The sequence below is a fragment of the Mauremys reevesii genome, linkage group 15, assembly GCF_016161935.1.
Source record: "Mauremys reevesii isolate NIE-2019 linkage group 15, ASM1616193v1, whole genome shotgun sequence".
NCBI lineage: Eukaryota > Metazoa > Chordata > Testudines > Geoemydidae > Mauremys > Mauremys reevesii.
Genome location: NC_052637.1, coordinates 22,009,081 through 22,026,278, shown reverse-complemented (window position 1 = coordinate 22,026,278; position 17,198 = coordinate 22,009,081). Strand labels below are relative to the sequence as shown.

The following is a 17,198-nucleotide window of genomic DNA, read 5'->3' as shown; positions in this document are numbered from 1 at the left end:
GCTCTGTCAATACCTGAGTGCAGTGACTGCTAGGAAAAGTAGCTTCGCAAAAGTGCGATACCCAGAGTGAGAATCTCTGGAAACCTTTGTATTGCTCAGATTTGCCTGTAGGAGGATTTACCTCTCGTGGAAAGGTGCCGGCCCCAGTGACTGTTTGGTGGGGGCAGGTGACTACTTGTCCTCACTGTGCGACGGCTGTACTCCCATCGTCACCTGATGTCATAGGGGCAAGCAAGGGGCTGAGCTGCTTGGAAAGGGAATTCTTTGAGCTCGGCAGCTAGTTTGTATTTGTATTTGCCATGTGTGCTGAGCGTGATTGACACACTCCAATCCCAAATGGGGCAGGGGGTGGTTTTGTGGCAAACAGGCTTAGGAATAGAGGGGAGGGGTAGCTCAGTGGTTTGACCATTGGGGTGCTAAACCCAGCATTATGAGTTCAATCCTTGAGGGGGCCATTTAAGGAACTGGTGTAAAAATCTGTCTGGAGATAGGTCCTGCTTTGAGCAGGGGTTGGACTAGATGACCTCCTGAGGTCCCTTCCAACCCTGATATTCTATGATTCCATAACCGGCTGGTGCCTCATGCATGGGATCTAACAAGAAGGATTGGAGAGGGGGAAATCCCTTTTGGGCCAACTTTACCCCAGTATGGCAATGATCTGTCCAGCTTTATGGCTCCCTGGCATCTGAGGTCCCCATGGCTGAGCCAAAGCACAGGATCTCCTTCTATTGGCGTTAATGGGCTTTGGATCCATGAGTGCAGCTAGCGAATGCAGAGTATGTGGTCAGCAAGGGTTAAATCCAGACTCACAAGGTTAGCATAGCCCCTCCATGGCAACCACCAGAAGCCAAAGGATGAGTCAAGCTCTGGATTTGCATGGCATTTGGACGTAGGCAGCACAGGTGGAGTTCTAGTCAAGCGCAGAAACATGGGTGGATGAGCTACAGAGCGAGAACTCACACAGGAATATGTATCTTTGCCCTCTCCACGTACGTTCACTCCAATGCCCCATGCATCCTGGGCACCGACCCGCTCAGGGCCAGTGCGAGAGCTGTGGTGATAGCAATTGAGGACCTCTGTCGAATGCTTATCACTGAAACAGCCTCAGCAGTATTCTAGGTGTGGGGCAGGGCAGAGTGCAGAGAGGTGGGGAGGTCCCGGCCATGAAGAATTTGCAGTCCATGGCCTGGACCCTCCTGCCAGATCTGTTAGCGCAGCCCCTGTGCTCAAATCGCCGTGCTACTCTACAGCTCTCCCACCAGCTCCGAGCAAAGGACACTTGGCAGGTTCAAGTGCCAGTGGAGCTCTCTGTGGGCACAGGGGGCTGCCCTAGGGGATCCAGCTGAAAGAAAGGGACAGTAGCAGACAATGTAGAGATGGACAATGGGCTAAGTGGCTAATGGGCAGTGGTTAGGGCCCCTCAGAACATGACTGTCCTTTACTTCATATTTCCTATCAGTTCTAGATAAAAACATGTACAAAGAGCTTCTCTTCTGCTCATCCCAACTCGCCGCCTCATCTCTCACTTACCCAGTTCTCCTATCCCTTCCCTCTTCTCACCTCTCCCCCACCCCCAGCCTTCTCCTGCTTCTTCTTTCCCTCGGTGCTGGAGCCTGGGTGGCAGCGGTGGGTTGCAGTGTGTTATTTACCCAGTCACACACAAGCTGCCACCTCTGCTTTCTTTATGACCCTCTTTCCAGTGGGACAACTTCTGCTGAGCGGGCAGAGCCAACAGCACCAGGTTACACCACAATCGTGACAAAGACACCAGGGTTTGAAACAACTGGTCAGAACATTTAATAAATAAATCAATCAATCCAGAGGGCATGGCACTGCAATGCCTTGAAAAGAGAACACAGCAAACCACAACACACATGGCTTTTGTCACACACACACACACACTCTCCCTCTCTCTCTCTTTTCGACTCCCTGATTGCGGCTTCCTTTCAGCTCCAGGATTTTGTTTGGTGGATGCTCCCATCTACATGGTGAAAGGGCAGTGAGGGCTGTGGTTACCATGCTCATGGTTGTAAGATCAGACAGTGAGTGTTGCTGGGATTGAAATGACAGCTGCCCTGAAGCTGTCAGGCGAAAGAGCCAGCTGCGCCCGTGATGGAAGCTGAGAAGGAAGCCAGACAAGAGAGAAAACAGGGCAATGCTTCCTGGACACTTATGTGGCTCCAGGGCACACCGTGGAAGACACTTCTGAGCTCCCTGCCAGCCCTCCTGAGGCTTCTGGCAAGAGTGGCAGGACTCCAGCGCGCCACAGGAACTAGAGATAGGAAAGACCTCCTAGATCCCATCTTCCCCATCCTCTGGAGCCAGGACAGGGTTATTTCCTACTGGCCTGGCCCAACTCAGTATTAAATGTCTGGCTGGAGCTCCAGGGTGTGTGTGTGTGGGGGGGGTGGGGGGAGTCAGGTATAGAAAGGGCTACACCTCTTGTTATTTATATAGTAATGCAACTGGCAACGCAGTGCCCCAACCTGCAGTCCCTGTGCAGGCAACGCCCCCATGGCAGCCCATGGGATTGTTCTCAGGAAGGGGAAGCAGGGGACCCTGCAATATCAGGCCTGCATCAATTAAACTCAGCTGCGAAATGGGACCTCTTGCTAAGCTTGACCCCTGTAGCTGATGCCCCTCCAAACACCTCCTCTCCCAGCAGAAGCGTGAAGGGGAATGCCAAACCGGAAGCGAAGCTCGGCCGGGCCTCCTAGCGTGTCTGTGTATTTACTGTAGAGCAGAGACAAACAGGGGAGTTTTGTTTGAGCAGGTGGGGCGTGCGTGCAATAGGCTATGCACACAAAGGCTCTTCCCTGAGGCAGATATGCCCAGGCACCAGGAAAGCGCTGTCCCGGAATACCCTCATCTTCCTCATTGCTTTAAATGTCGAACCCAGTGCTGGCGCATCCATCCTCCCAACCTTATACAGGGCTCCCCAGTCCCACCTCTCCCCCCATTATAGACCCCTTTTCTCAAGGCCCTGGAGCGTGGAGACTTTCCTTAGATGAGGAGGGAAGGAAGGGGATCCCCCCTCAAAGCTGTCCTGCCTCAGCCACTGAAGAGGGGAGGCCAGATGTTCCCTTTGCAATGTTCCAGCCTCCCTGGGCCTGGCAAGAGCCTGGGGATGGAGTGGGTCTCTCTCTCTCTCTCTGGCAATAGTTAGTTTTCACAGTTCAGTTTCCTTCTCTAGCCGGGTGATTTTCTCACAGTTAATTGCCACCCCCTGGTTACACCTGGACCTGGGCAGCTTAGTGGTACCCTGGGCACAACTCTCCCCTTTATATCTATATTCCATACCAAATTTCGAGTTCCTGCTCCAGGCGTCTGGGGCCTCAGCGCTCCCAAACCAACTGGTTGTCAGCATTTTTTTAATATGGGCAAAACAATGCATTTTCCCCTAGCCTTGCTCTCAGAAATGGCTGAACCATTTTAGCTGAAACATTCCAAAAACAGTCAGTCTTGGGCAGACACCCAGCTTGGAAGATTTCAGCTCAAACAGTTAAACTCTGGCAACTGTCAGCAGGGTCTTAAAATGGGAAGGGTTGGACAAGCTTAACAATAGACGTTGCTACCTGCACTGCATGTAATAGAAAAAGTTGTTAAAGTGAGTCGAGTGCTACGTCAACAGCCTAGGAGAGCAAAGTCTTCTGAGCTCTCCAGATGCCGTCACCTCCTCTCCCCTGCCTCTGCAGCATGTTTTTATTTTTAATCAGATGGGGAGATTTTTGTTTTGTTTCATCACCAACTTGGCACGTGAACAATGAAATTCTTGCCCAGGCCGGCAGAGCCCTTGCTGGGTGCTGCACTGTGTAAAGAGGCGGAACACCGCTGCAGGGAATGCTGTGGGGTAGGTCTCACACCGTGTCCTACAAGTATATGAAACGCAAAAGACCCTGTTTTTCTTCATTTCTTCCTGAGGTCTGGGAGGCAGGTGGCGTGTGGGGTGAAAGAGAGGAGAAGCCGGCTTCCTTCCGACAAAAGGTCGTCACCTGGGTGTGGTACGTCAACCTGAGCTTGCACTGCTCCGCTAACATCGCTGTCTCCTTGGAGGCTCTTAACATTTCTAGATAGCCCAGGGAGCAGAGGTATCCAGCCCACTTTCTACCCCAGGTTTCCTCCGCAGCGGCAAAAGGTGCCAAATCTAAGCCAAGCAAGCAAAGAACCAACATGTTTATGCCACTCTCGGTTCTTCTTTAGGTCTCTGCTCACTGGTGTCAGCCTGCGAGGTTGGTATCACATTGTACTTCCACAGGTCCCATCAGCTACAGGCTTCCAGGAGGAAATCTACAGTGCTAAACACATGGCGTCCTATGGAGTGCAGATTTCAGTGACCTAGTTAACTGGAAAGCCCTTTTCCATAGAGTTCACCCAACAAGAAAGTTGGCTGGATATCTGGCCGGCACAGATAACGCAGGCAACATTTTCAGCCACTAATGCTCCTCTTGACTCAGTGTCTTCACTTTGAGGTCTACTCAACTGGCCCAGCTTGCCCTCTGGAAACCTCCTGATCTAGGACAAAAAAATCCACAGCTGCTGAGAGCAGGCAGGGTTACGGATCTGAAGGAAGCAATGAGTGGTGGCAATGCTGGAGGAAAGACTTCCACGCAATGTGCCTAGCACGTGCTGTTCAGTGTGGAGGATGTGCAAACATAGTTCACGTTGGTTGAATGCTCAGGTTCAGAGAGGTTGTGAAGTGCACAGCATGGATCCACATGACTCTTTGTTGCATTTTTAGGGATTCATTATCAGACGAATGCCCCCTTGAAGAGCAGACGAGTACATGTTCCTCACTTATCTCCTTCTTCGTTTTCTTGGTAACCTACATTTCTGATCTTTGGGCCTCTTCTGAAAAACAACCATAGGAACAGAGAATGAAAGGATGCATTGGTAACTCATCAAGTCCTACTGGAATCATAGGGCAGCTCGGGTGTTTAAGAGCAACACAGGATTCAAGAAGGAGTGGAGTCAAGCCATGATTGACCTACCTTACTAAAGAAGGGGTTTTTATAGTCATCCAGTTAGGTACAGAGTTCTTTCTGTGATGGTGAATAGACTTCCTAAATGCCCATCAGTGCCGTTCTGTGGGTTAGTGAGTATATGCTGGGCAGCCATGTGGGAGAGCCAGGTTAATTTCTGTGTGTGTGTGGGTGGTGGGGTGGGGGCACCATTTGCATTGTTAGTGATTACTAAAGCTGGTTAGAAAATGGGGATTTTTCCATGGAAATTTTGTGCTGCGGGTGAACAATCAAAATCTTAATTATAGACATTTCCCATAAGGCACCATGGTCTCCTGTCTTGGTGAAGGAAGGCAGTGGATCATGGGAGACGAAGTCCAGCAGGGGAGCCTGGCCCATAGAGGAGAATGGGAGCAGGAGGCACTCATACTCCCAGCGAGTACTGTGGTGGCATTTCAGAATAAAAATATTTCATTTTGGGGTGGTCAGTTTTTCAATGAAAAAAGCATTTTTTGGGGGCAGAAAACAGACACTTTTTGTGAAGAATTTAATTATTCAGAATCCCAATTTTCCATCTAAAGCAGCTTGGATGGAAAATTTCGTCCATTCCCGCGATTACCTCCCTATCGTGTGTCTCCATGCATCAGAGAGAGAACAGATCCCAGTGGCTGTCCCCTGGGAGGAGCAAAGGCAATGGTGCTGCATGCTGATTTTCCATTGGTGGAAGCTACATTTCCATGGTAGCTGTAGTCTAAGGGGTCACGGCTGCAAAGTGGTGAATGCACAGGCCTGGTCCAGTGAAGCACTTTAGCACCTGCTTACCTTGAAGCAGAGACGTGGTCCTATTGACATTAACAGGACCACTCGGGTGCGTAAAGTTAAGCATGTGTTTAAATACTTTGCTGGGTTAGGGCCCGAGTGCTCAGCCTGTGCAGGACCGAGCCCTAACAGGGGAGGCCAGCAGAATTCCCAATGCTTTAAAAACTAACTGGGACAAATTCTGCTCTCCGTTACACCTCCAGCAACCCCACACCCAGTGACAAGGGGGTGCTGGCAGGTGAGTCGCTCTATGCATATGGGGCTGGACCTGGGGGGGGGCCTATAACAAAGGGGCAAAAGCAGGGGCGGCTCTAGGAATTTGGTCGCCCCAAGCACGCAGGGGGCGCGCTGCCGGTCGCCAGTCCCGCGGCTCCGGGGGACCTCTTGCAGACGTGCCTGCGGAGGGTCCGCCGGTCCCGCGGCTCCGGTGGAGCATCCGCAGGAACGTCTGCAAGAGGTCCCCCGGAGCCACAGGACCAGCAGACCCTCCGCAGTCATGCCTGCGGGAGGGCCCCCGGAGCCGCAGGACCAGCAGACCCTCCGCAGTCATGCCTGCGGGAGGTCCACCGGAGCCGCGGGACCAGCGGACCCTCCGCAGGCGCACTGGGGTCTGGAGCCGGCCCTGGGCAAAAGGGAGACGTTATCTTGGGGCCAGCTTCATCCTCCTCCCCTCTTGCTCACCTAAGGTGACAGCATCCTGGCCTCAACGTGCTGCCATTCTGACCTTGGCTGACAGCCCCCTGGGTGCTTGGCCCTCTTGGCCTTCCTCCTGAGTGCTGCTCCCTGGATGCTGTCCCCAGTGCCTGGGCTGGCATGGACGGCAGCTGGGGAGGGTCACGGACTCCATCCCTAGTGAGAAGAAGGCTACACAGGCCTGATGGCCTTTAGGTGACCTGGGGTCAAGGGGTCATGTCCTTCTGACATCTAGGTGAGCTGAGATGTAAAGGTCAAATGTCCAGTGTGTGTGCGGGTGTCTCTTGCACCCAGCTGCCCATAACAAGAACATGTCCTGGACTGCAACAGGCGCATGGTACTGCCTTGTGCTAGCCAGCACACAGACACATGGCAGCAACAGCCATTCTACCTGCAGTTTGGAAAGGGCTCTGTACCTCCACAGAGCATCCCTTCACTTCAACATGCTTGGTGGTCTAGTTAGCTCCCAGGGTGCTGCCTCTGGGGTGGGGTCAGAACAGGCACAGACGGAACAAGTTACACCTGGTAAATAGCTTTGGGTGGTGGCCTTTACTAACAAAGTGCTCAGCCAGGCTTCACGTGACTGGTGAAACAAAGCGGACAAATGCGGGGCCTGATTAAATCTCCCAGGGTAAGACAAGGCGGGGTCCCCTGCTTTATAAATAGCAACAACGTCAAGCTAAAATTAATTACAGGCCCTTATCTGCAGTTGTATCAAGGAACCTCTCAAAGCAAGCAATCCCGGAAGCACACAGGTGAAAATATCTCCTGAAACTTGATGACACAGAGTAAATCATTGATCTGCTGGGCTGCAGTGTCATATCAAGCTCATGGCTATAAAATTTAATAACTTACGTTGCAGCTTCCAAATTGCCCTTGTTCCATGGGCATGGGGAACAGCATGGCTGCTTTCCACGGGCACTACAAATAACAGGGATAAATAAAAATCAAGGTGAAAACATCTGTGAGCAGTTACTGGGGCCTTTTTCGTAACAGCGTTGGATTCAGAAAACCTCCTAGGTGGGGACAAGGACAGCACCTCAGCAGCAATGCCTCTGTGGGTAGGAGACAGCGAAGCATCAAAACATTTTGAAAAATCTCCATTGAACAGGAGAGCCTGGGGAGCGGGGAAGGATTTTCAGTCAGGGAACATCTGTAAACCCTTCAGAGGGGCAGCATGGCCGAGTGGCTTGGACTCCCAGATCTGACCCTCACCTGTGTGTCCTTGGGCATGTTGTTTCCCCTGTCTGTGCTTCTGGTTTCTCTTTGTCTGTCTGGGCTGTTTAGAGTGTGAGCTCTCTGGGGCAGAGACTCCCTCTCAGCAAGTTTCTATATAATGGGGCTCTCCGTTGTCACTGTAATAATACAGCTCTCTGTTCTGAGTCTGTACATCGAGCGCTGTGGGGCCCGAGGCCAGGACAGGTGCTCCTGGAGCGACCACCATACAAAGTAATAACATAATAATAATATTTACTGACAATAAATAGAAATGACCCTTTCCATCAGAAATTATTACAAGGGACTTTGTGTTGCGTACACTGTGCATAGACAGACTATTCTGCATACATGCCATTGTTTTTATTCTGCTTTAGAGTCTTCTTTTGACCAGTGTTATAATAGCACCTGTAAATAGATTTAACATTCTGTACCCAATGGGCCAAATTCTTTCCATTACTTGATTTGCCCAGCTCTTTGGTGCAGGGACTGTCTTTGTTCTGGCTCCAGGTGGTCCCAGTCCTCTATGGGGCCCCGAGGTGCTACTGGAATACAAACAAATGATATAATTCCTGTGTTGTGCCTTTTTACACCAGGGCTAAATTTGCACCAGCGTCTCTACAGCAATTATAGAACATCTCATAAGATTTTAAAAACAAATTCTTGTAATTATTAGCCTCTTTTGCTTACACACTTTGCAGGTTCACACACCTAAATCAGCCATGTCCATAGTGTAAACACCTTTAAAAACTTGGGCCAAAGCATTTCCTTAGCCTATGTTTTTTTCCCTTCAATATCTCTGTACCTAAAATTGGGATAAAATAGAATATAAGATTGAAAGCTAGTTAGCTTTTTATTAAATATATATATTTAATAAAAAGCTAAGTGGGAATTAAGGAAAAAAACACTTTGATCTACTGTGCCATTTCAGGCAGACATTTAAATAAATGTGGAGTAGTTTGGAAAAGTTCAAGATTAAACGAGGATAAACTCACAGCAAAATTTTCGTGTGTTTAAATTGTAAGAGCCAGGCATGTTTTGCTTATATTCAGCCTAAATCATGGGAATGGATACAGTGCAGCAGGTAGATTCCTAGATTCCAAGGCCAGCAGGGACCATTGTGATCACCTGGTCTTACCTCCTGTGTAACACAGGCCAGAGAAATTCCCTCCAAATATTCCTAAAGCAGATCTGTTAGAAAAACATACAATCTTGATTTGAAATGGTCAGGGCTGGAGAATCCACCACACCCCTTGGCAAGTTGTTCTGATGGTTAATTACTTTCACCATTAAAAATGTATGCCTGATTTCCAGTCTGAATTTCAATAGCTTGAATTTCCAGCCATTAGCTTGTGTTATACCTTTCTCTGCTAGACTGACGAGCCCTTTAATCCCCTTATAGGTAGTTATAGACTGTAACCAAGTCACAAACACTTTCAACCCCCGGGAAGCTTGTACTGGTTCTACCACTATTCCCTATTATCTGGACTGGAAATATCTCTTCCAACTGGTCAAAGCTTTTAAACCAGTACAAAGCATGTAAATGTGACCACACCAGTTAACCACATACAATGCATATATAAGAGCAAACTGCAATTTGTTGATTCACCGAGTTTATCCCCATCTCCTCTTTATGGCTGTTCTCCTTCACTGCACATATATGGCTGTTGTTAGCATCAAAGAGGTGAACACCCTCCCCCGCACACCATTTTTTAAATAGGCCATTTATGTGGAACTTCCAAGTTTCCATTGCTTGGCCTTTTGCTGGAACTGGTTTAAGCTTGTTGACTTTTCTTATTTGCACAAGTTGCAACTGCTAGTGGATGGTTGTTCACACAACATGTCCCATCTAGGAGCCAGGCTGGAAGTTATGACTGGAAGTTAGCTAATGTAACGCCAATATTTAAAAAGGGCTCTAGGGGTGATCCTGGCAATTACAGACCGGTAAGTCTAACGTCGGTACCGGGCAAATTAGTTGAAACAATAGTAAAGAATAAAATTGTCAGACACATAGAAAAACATAAACTCTTGAGCAATAGTCAACATGGTTTCTGTAAAGGGAAATCGTGTCTTACTAATCTATTAGAGTTCTTTGAAGGGGTCAACAAACATGTGGACAAGGGGGATCCGGTGGACATAGTGTACTTAGATTTCCAGAAAGCCTTTGACAAGGTCCCTCACCAAAGGCTCTTATGTAAATTAAGCTGTCATGGGATAAAAGGAAAGGTCCTTTCATGGATTGAGAACTGGTTAAAGGACAGGGAACAAAGGGTAGAAATTAATGGTAAATTCTCAGAATGGAGAGGGGTAACTAGTGGTGTTCCCCAAGGGTCAGTCCTCGGACCAATCCTATTCAATTTATTCATAAATGATCTGGAGAAAGGGGTAAACAGTGAGGTGGCAAAGTTTGCAGATGACACTAAACTACTCAAGATAGTTAAGACCAAAGCAGATTGTGAAGAACTTCAAAAAGATCTCACAAAACTAAGTGATTGGGCAACAAAATGGCAAATGAAATTTAATGTGGATAAATGTAAAGTAATGCACATTGGAAAAAATAACCCCAACTATACATACAACATGATGGGGCTAATTTAGCTACAACGAGTCAGGAAAAGATCTTGGAGTTATCGTGGATAGTTCTCTGAAGATGTCCACGCAGTGTGCAGAGACGGTCAAAAAAGCAAACAGGATGTTAGGAATCATTAAAACGGGGATAGAGAATAAGACTGAGAATATATTATTGCCCTTATATAAATCCATGGTACGCCCACATCTCGAATACTGTGTACAGATGTGGTCTCCTCACCTCAAAAAGATATTCTAGCACTAGAAAAGGTTCAGAAAAGAGCAACTAAAATGATTAGGGGTTTAGAGAGGGTCCCATATGAGGAAAGATTAAAGAGGCTAGGACTCTTCAGTTTGGAAAAGAGGAGACTAAGGGGGGACATGATAGAGGTATATAAAATCATGAGTGATGTTGAGAAAGTGGATAAGGAAAAGTTATTTACTTATTCCCATAATACAAGAACTAGGGGTCACCAAATGAAATTAATAGGCAGCAGGTTTAAAACAAATAAAAGGAAGTTCTTCTTCACGCAGTGCACAGTCAACTTGTGGAACTCCTTACCTGAGGAGGTTGTGAAGGCTAGGACTATAACAATGTTTAAAAGGGGACTGGATAAATTCATGGTGGCTAAGTCCATAAATGGCTATTAGCCAGGATGGGTAAGAATGGTGTCCCTAGCCTCTGTTCGTCAGAGGATGGAGATGGATGGCAGGAGAGAGATCACTTGATCATTGCCTGTTAGGTTCACTCCCTCAGGGGCACCTGGCATTGGCCACTGTCGATAGACAGATACTGGGCTAGATGGACCTTTGGTCTGAACCGGTACGGCCTTTCTTATGTTCTTATGTTCTTATGTAGGCTGTTCAAAGGGGATTCAGCTCCATAAGAACATAAGAGCAGCCATACTGGTTCAGACCAAACATCCATCTAGCCCAGTGTCCTGTCTTCTGACAGTGGCCAATGCCAGGTGCCCCATAGGGAATGAACAGAACAAGGAATCATCAAGTGATCCATCCCCCGTCGCCCATTCTCAGCTTCTGGAAAACAGAGGCTAGGGACATCATCCCTGCCCATCCTGGCTAATAGCCATTGATGGACCTTGCTGGAGGATTCTCTGCAGCTTGAGTTCTTCAAACCACAATTAGAGGACTTCAATAACTCAGACATAGGTTAGAGATTTGTTACAGGAGTGGGTGGGTGAGATTCTGTGGCCTGCATTGTGAAGGAGGTCAGACTAGATGATCATAATGGTCCCTTCTGACCTTAAAGTCTATGAGTAAACTATCCTCCATGAACGTATCTAGTTCTTTTTTGAATCCTGTTATAGTCTTGGCCTTCACAACATCCTCTGGCAAGGAGTTCCACAGGTTGACTGTGCGTTGTTTAAAAAAAATACTTCCTTTGGTTTGTTTGAAACCTGCTGTCTATTAATTTCATTTGGTGACCCCTAGTTCTTGTGTTATGAGAAGGAGTAAATAGCACTTTCTTATTTACTGTTTCCACACCAGTCATGATTTTATAGACCTCAATCATATTCCCCCTTAGACATCTCTTTTCCAACCTGCAAAGTCCCTTATTAAACTCTCCTCATACAGAAGCTGTTCCATACCCCTAATAATTTTTGTTGCCCTATTCTGAACCTTTTCCAATTCCAATATATCCTTTTTGAGATGAGGCGACCACATCTGTACACAATATTCAAGATATGGGCATACCATGGATTTATATAGAGTCAGTATAATATTTTCTGTTTTATTATCCATCCTTTTCTTAATGATTCCCAACATTCTGTTTGCTTTTTTGACTGCCGCTGCACATTGAGTGGATGTTTTCACAAAACTATGCATAATGACTCCAAGATCTCTTTCTTGAGTGGTAACAGCTAATTTAGACCCCATCATTTTATATGTATAGTTGGGATGATGTTTTCCAATGTGCATTACTTTGTATTTATCAACATTGAATTTCATCTGGAATTTTGTTGCCCAATCACCCAGTTTTGAGAGATCCTTTTGTAGCTCTTCACCATCTGCCTGGGACTTAACTATCTTGAATAGCTTTGTATCATCTGCAAATTTTGCCACCTCACAGTTTACCACTTTTTCCAGATCGTTTATGAATATGTTGAATAGGACTGGGCCCAGTACAGACCCCTGGGGGACACCACTATTTACCTCTCTCCATTCTGAAAACTGACCATTTATTCCTACCCTTTGTTTCCTATCTTTTAACCAGTTACCAATCCATGAGAGGACCTTCCCTTTTATCCCATGACAGCTTACTTTGCTTAAGATAGGGACCTTTAGATAGGGACCTTGTCAAAGGCTTTCTGAAAATCTAAGTACACTGAATCCACTGGATTCCCCTTCTCCATCTGTTTGTTGACCCCCACAAAGAATTCTAGTAGATTGGTGAGACATGATTTCCCTTTACAAAAAATATGTTGACTCTTCCTCAACATATCATGTTCATCTCTGTGTCTGACAATTCTATTCTTTACTATAGTTTCAACCAGTTTGCTCATTTGCAATTCACAATATACTTTGAAGAACACACAACATAGAAATGGTCTGTCTCTCTGTCTATCTGCTTGGAGTTCCTGCTTCCAGACTCACCACAATCTTGCTCACGTGTTAGAAAACATTTCCCATCCCACTGTTAATTCATTCTAAAGCATCTTATAGATTAAAATTGCTCTAGAGGTGCTAAATGCTATTATTTGTAGGAATGCCCAGCGGCTTTAGCAAGAACTAGCGCTGGACTCAGTGGACTCTTTTGTTAAACAGCCGTGTGAATGGCCATGTTTGACGTACCTTTCCGCTGGAAGGTTTGCCAGGTGGATGGCAGCGTGGGAAATAACAGGCCCCTTCACTGTGAGGGGTTTAATGCTCTTCTGCAGTTGAGTAAAGCTTTCAGATATTTCTCAGCTGCTGAAATGTTGCTTCTCTAGCCCATAGGTACCGTTTGTGCTTTCCCGCAGTTGTAGGTTAGTTAAAAGCCTAGTTCCTTAAAGGGGACCTCGATGTTGAACGAATACCAGAATATCCAGAAGACCAGGCTGAAGGCCAGCAGCAGTGCTCCTGAGTAAATAAAGAAGTCCCAATAGTCCAGATCGGCAAAAATCCCCAAGAGGAGGATGATCAATCCAGCCACGTCACATATAAAAGCAACGACGAATATCCCAGCACATCTGCCCATGTGTGTAGAGAGGACCATGGTGAAATCCGACCACTGGGAGACCTTCAGCAAGGAGAGCAGCTCAGCTGCAGCATTGTGGCTTATAGTCTGTCCCTCGCCCGCTTGCTCTCTGCCAGGAGGAAGTACAAATGTCACAACACACCTTTAAGAACAATAGGGAGGCAATGCAAGATAATGCTTTAGCCGTGGCGTGGTTCTGTAATGACTCCACCCCTAAACACCTGGCACTGACATCACCTTTAACCTGCCAAAGTTCCAGTGGGAACCCTGGGGACCCTGTCAGCCAGGGCACCTCGTAATCAGTCTGAGCACAGACTCTGGGAGCTTGGTCCTGAAATCCTCACTCAGTTCTCACTCCTATTGATTTCCAGAAGAGTTTGTCTGAGTCAGGGCAGGACCCTAACAGCAGGGCTGAAGTTCCGATGAAATAAAAATGCTTCACACATATATAGCACCTGCCATCTAAGGATCTCAATGTACTTTACACCACCCGTTACTGCATTAGCTCTCAAGGCACCCCTGGGAGGTAGGGAAGCAATACTACTATTATCTTATTTTTGCAGATAGGGAAACCGAGGCACTAGGTGGTTAAGGACAATGTGTTCAGAACTGACCACTAATATTGGGTGCTGATTCTTGGGTCTCCATGATAGCACCTCTGAAAATCAGGCCCCGCTGTAGGTATCTCCAGTTGGACACCCAAAATGGAAGCATTCCATATTAATATTCAAATGTCCCAGCTCACAAAGAGTGAATGGCAGAGCCAAAAATAGACTCTTTGAGTCCTGGCACCCAGACCTGAGGGCTGGCTTCCTCTGGCAGCAGCTTGGGCTAATGGGAAGGGCATCAAAGTGGGAGTTAGGAAACCTGGGGGTCTAGTTCTACCAGGGAGTTGCTGCATGCCCTTGGCCAAGTCTATTTCCAACTGCCACGCATTGTCTGCTTAGACCAAAGATGGGCAAACTACGGCCCACGGCCACATCCGGCCCATGGGACCGTCCTGCCTGGCCCTTGAGCTCCTGGCTGGGGATGCTGCCCCTGGCCCCTTCCCTGCTGTCCCCCCTCCCCCGCAGCATCAGCTCACCGTGCTGCCAGCGCTCTGGGCCACGGGGCTGCGAGCTCCTGCCAGGCAGAGCGGCAGCATGGCTGGTTCTGGGTGGGCCACGCGGCTCCAGCCCTGGTGCTCTGAGTGGCATGGTAAGGGGGCAGGAAGCAGGGGAGTTGGATAAGGGGCAGAGGGTCCCAGGGGGCAGTCAGGGGACAGGGAGCAGGGGGCATTTGGATAGGTGTGGGAGTCCCAGGGGGGCCTGTCAGGGTGCAGGGGTGTGGATAGGGGTTGGGGCAGTCAGAGGACAGAGAGCAGGGGGGGTTGGATTCGCATGGGAGTCCCAGGGGCATGTCAGGGAGTGGGGGTGTGGATAGGGGTCAGAGCAGTCAGGGGACAGGGAGCAGGGGAGGGTTGGATAGGGGGTGGGGTCCCAGGGAGGTGGTTAGGAGCGGGGGATCCCGGGAGGGGGCGGTCAGGGGACAAGGAGTGGGGGGTTGGATGGGTCGGAGATTATGAGGGGGGCAGTCAGGGGGCGGGAAGTGGGAGGGGGTGGGGGCCAGGCTTTTTGGGGAGGCACAGTTTTCCCTACATGGCCCTTCATACAGTTTCAGCATCCCAAGATGGCCCTCAGGCCAAAAAGTTTGCCCACCCCTGGCTTAGACTGTCAGCTGGTTGGGGCAGGAATGGTCTCTTGCTGTTGGTGCATCTACACTGGAGCTGGAAGAGGCGTAATCAACAGCTGTAATCAGCAGGCTAAACATAGACCGTAGCCTTGGCAGCGGGAGCAGTGGGAGGGGCACACTGTACACACTGAGGGTACACACTGAGGGTTTCAGAGCGGGATCATCCTCTGGGCAGCTCGCCCCACTGGGGCTACGCTGCTAGTTTTAGCATGCTAGCTGATCAGAGCTAGCACAGGTGTGTCGGCTACGCGAGAGGGAAGCACACCTCCAGCTCCGCTGTAGACTTACCCATAATGCCTGGGCAGCGCCCAGCACACTGGGGCCCTGATCAGGTTTGGGGCCCTTAGGTGCTATTGTAACATACGCAATGAATAACAATAATACAGATCAGGCAATGGCGTGTGTCTCAGGCTGCTCCCGAAGCCTGGATTGAACTGGAGTGTGTGGCAAGCAGCTTGCCTGTTAGCTCTTTGATTTACTCACCTCAGAACATGTGCTGACTTCCTGTAAGGTTAGCTACACAGAAGTGCTCATGCTTCAGGCTGCAGCTCACTAACCTCTTCTATCATGTGGCCAATTAATGCTGCCAAACTGAATTCTGCTTGACACGCTTGTAGCATTATCTAGCGGCCATCTAGACCCTCTGCGCAGCCCAAGAGCAGAGGCTCCAGCACAGCTGTTAACGGGTTCTTACAAGTGAGTCTTTGATGCTATTTCTCTCCCAGGGGTGTTTATACCCTGTGACTGCTCCTGGGGTCATGCTCCTCCACGCCCTGCATGATGTAAGTCACCCAAGGGTGTTGATCACGGGATGCTCTGAGATGACTAACCAGAGTGTGGTGGAGGGGAGCAAGATGTAAACAATGGACAAGACAGGAAAAGTCTGACTGGCTGATTGGGATTCCAGCTCGGCAGGGGTCTGGTACGACGCCTACGCACAGCAGGATCAGCAGGGAAGGAGAAAAACAGGCCAACATGCTGAGTCAGTGCTATGGCTGCTGCTGCTCTCATCCCAGTGGTTCTCTCTGTCTGAAACCTCCAGTTTTCTCCCACACTTGCTCAGTCATCGTCTCCTAAAACACATATCAGATAGACACAGATCAACTCACCCCGCTTTTTCCTATAATTGTATCTGAAGAAGATACACCATTCACGTCTCATCATTTTCAGCTTGTTTGTATTCCAGTAGAGCCCAGAACTGCCAGCTGAGATTGTGCTGGGTGCTGCACATACACATAGTGAGAGACAGTCCCTGCCCTGAAGAGGCTTCCAGTCTAAACAGAAATGCCAAAGAGGGGGAGGGAAACTGAGGCAGAAAGCGCAACTTGCCTCAGGTCACAGGTTGGTGGCAGAGCCAAGAACAGTTGACAGATCTCCTGACCTCTCAGGAGGACAAATGTGTCACCTTCCCATTTTATTCCTGGTTTCCCCACAGTTTTTGTATTGATGTAACTATTTCTGTTAGGTGTGCGACATTTTTACCAAAATAGTTAAATTGGCACAATCCCCTAGAATGGACGCAGTTGTACTGGCATGAAGGTGCCTTATACCAGTATAGTTTAGTCTCCTAAATGGATGGAATAAGCTTTACAGTATAAGCACTTATATAGCAGTATAACTACAGCCACCATAGGGCAGTGGTTTTCAACCTTTTTCATTTGTGGACCCCTAATAATGGGGTGTGGCTCCCTTTGGAAATCTTAGATGCAGTCTGTGGACCCCTAGTGGTCAGCAGACCACAGGTTGAAAACTACGACGCCAGGGTGTTGGACCACTTTAGCCAGACTGGCTCCAAAGTGATCCAGTGAAAGTGGTGCAAAACCCACGTGTAGAGAAGCTTTAACAAACAATTCTTGGAAAGATTCTAACAGATTTTTTAAAAATCAACAGATGTTATTTTTGGAAAACACCAAATCCTGCTTCCCCCTGAGCCCTGGTGGCTTGGCTTGCCGAAAAACTCAGCTGGTGTCAGCTACATTAGCTAATCCCTCTCTCTAGCAGTGGCAAGTGCTACC

The 17,198-nt window shown here is 48.4% G+C and overlaps 1 long non-coding RNA gene across 1 annotated transcript; it reads right to left on the bottom strand.

Moving 5' to 3' along the window:
• Positions 1 to 4,582: 4,582 nt before the first annotated feature.
• Positions 4,583 to 15,785, bottom strand: LOC120383699. The gene is made up of 4 exons (XR_005588503.1): positions 15,667 to 15,785; positions 13,068 to 13,561; positions 7,326 to 7,391; positions 4,583 to 4,848 (listed from the first exon to the last, which is right to left on the bottom strand). It is a non-coding gene; the product is annotated as an uncharacterized LOC120383699 (long non-coding RNA).
• Between the last annotated feature and the right edge of the window lie 1,413 nt (positions 15,786 to 17,198).